The sequence below is a fragment of the Nicotiana attenuata genome, unplaced genomic scaffold (genome assembly GCF_001879085.1).
Source record: "Nicotiana attenuata strain UT unplaced genomic scaffold, NIATTr2, whole genome shotgun sequence".
In the NCBI taxonomy this organism is placed as follows: Eukaryota; Viridiplantae; Streptophyta; class Magnoliopsida; order Solanales; family Solanaceae; genus Nicotiana; species Nicotiana attenuata.
The window spans coordinates 99,890-102,075 of NW_017670428.1; positions in this window are offsets into that span (position 1 = coordinate 99,890).

A 2,186-nucleotide genomic window follows, 5' to 3' on the forward strand; every position below is an offset into this window, starting at 1 on the left:
CATAAATTATCCCAAGTGGCGACCCTGAATTTGATAAATAATCCCATTTTGATTGTCACTTAAATTGAAAAAAAACTCCCTCATATCCCCCTTTTGGGGTAGAAAAAGGAGGTGTGACAGCTCTGGCGACTCTGCTAGGGACCCGAACCTAGAATCTCTGGTTCAGGGTTCAAGAATTCGAGCTTTTAATATAATTTTTACTTGGCTTTATTTATTGTTAATATTACTGTATTTCGTGAACCTAATATGCTAATTGCTGTTTACTTGCCATTTCAATATTGCTTGAATTTTATTAAAATGCCTTCTTATGCCACCCTTCTGAGTCTTCTAAAATATGGTGCACACGTACGCGCGGCCCACTTTCTGTTAGAAGTCATACCAATTAGAATGGGGCTTGGGTCAGCAACAAGGCCGGGTAGACTTTCGTGCTCCTGGTACGTTGCCCTCACCTCAGCTCGAGCTGTCCGCTCGGGTAAGCCAGGTCTAGAACACAACCCCAAGTTTGAACCTAGAATAACATAAACTCAGGCCGGATCCTTAGTAGGAACGTTTGTTTGCATCACGTGCATTTGAATTAGGGGACTCAACATAGGGGTTGGGTCCGTCTAGGACAGGTGTACCCAAAATAACAGACCATCCTGATGCATCTTACGTGCTATGTGAACATTTATTTGTTTCGGCCTGCATGCTGATAGGCTAGGAAAAAAATCAGGGGAAAAACCAAGAGTGATGTAGGAAGGAAATAAAACCCGGTTCTAAAAAACCCGATATTTGAAAATGTCCCGAAACTCTGTCGAAATTTCTTCCAAAAAAAAAAAGAAAAGAAGAGGGGTTTGAAAAACAAAAAGAGAAGAAAAAAGAGTCATTTCAAAATGGGTCATCCATGCATTTTTAAATTATGTCAAAACTGATCGAACTACGCAGGTCTGATTCTCACCGAATGTGGGATACGTAAGCAACCTACATAGGGTTCAGCCTCTTTTTTGCAAATTAACCAAATAAAATGAAGTGTAGTTAGGGCTCTAGTCAAAAGAATAAGCTGACCCAGCTTCGGTTATGTCTTAAGCCGTTCTTTCCGAGATAGCCTTAGAATATTTTTCAATTGTCGAAGGGCTATTTTCGTAGAGAACGAACAAGTCTGTCAGTGAGGGGTCATTTTTCTAAGTGTCTTCCCCGGCCTCAAAATTTACTTGGAATTGTGAAGGGCCACATTTACAAAAGCAACCACTTTTGTGTAGAGGGGAAAGGGCCATTTTTCCTTTGATTTTTTATTTTATTCCTTTGGGAGCTAAGAATTGTTTTCGCAAAAGTCCACCAGAGTCAGCCCTAACATAACCATCCACAGGTACCAAGATGAACACTGTCCAGAACCCGAAACTATTGGTCATAGAACAGGCTCAGTTGCAGTTGCGTATGTGGTGGTATGATTTGGATGAAGATGGTCAGGATTGGGTGAAAGAGCAGTTGGGTGCCCTTACGAACATCTTGGAAATCAAACCACGGGAGGATTTAATCAAGGCCTTGGTAATCTTTTGGGATCCTGTGCACAATGTCTTTTGTTTCTCGGATTTCAAGCTCACCCCTACTCTGGAGGAAATAGCTGGATACATTCACTTTGGCCGGGACTTGAGAAAACAATAGCTTATATTCCCAAGGGCCCGCTCTGTGCACAAATTCTTTGATCTTCTTAATATCAGCAAGCAAATGAAGAAGGCTCATGTAAATAAAGGATGTTGTTCCTTTCAATTTATGTATTCCAGATTTGGGCATTCAGTCGGGTTCGAAACACATGAAAAGGGACTGAACAACAAACATGACAAGAGCATTTGGCAAATTCATCGCAGGTTCCCTTTCATAGTGGCGTTCTTGGGAATCATAGTCTTTCCGAATGCAGAGGGGACGATAGATACCCGCACGACCAGAGTTGCACAAATCCTCACAACAAAGAAAGATCACACACTTGCTCCTTTAGTGTTGGCAGATATTTATCAGGCATTGACATTGTGTAGATCTTGGGCTCAATTCTTTGAAGGTTGTAATGTTCTTCTACAAATGTGGTTGATCGAGTATCTCCTCCATCACCCCAAATTCATGAGCTATGGTTCAAGCAAAGATAACTTTATCAAGAGTTACGAAGAAAGGGTGAAAGACTACAATACTCCAGAAGGGTTTGAAGCCTGGGTCTC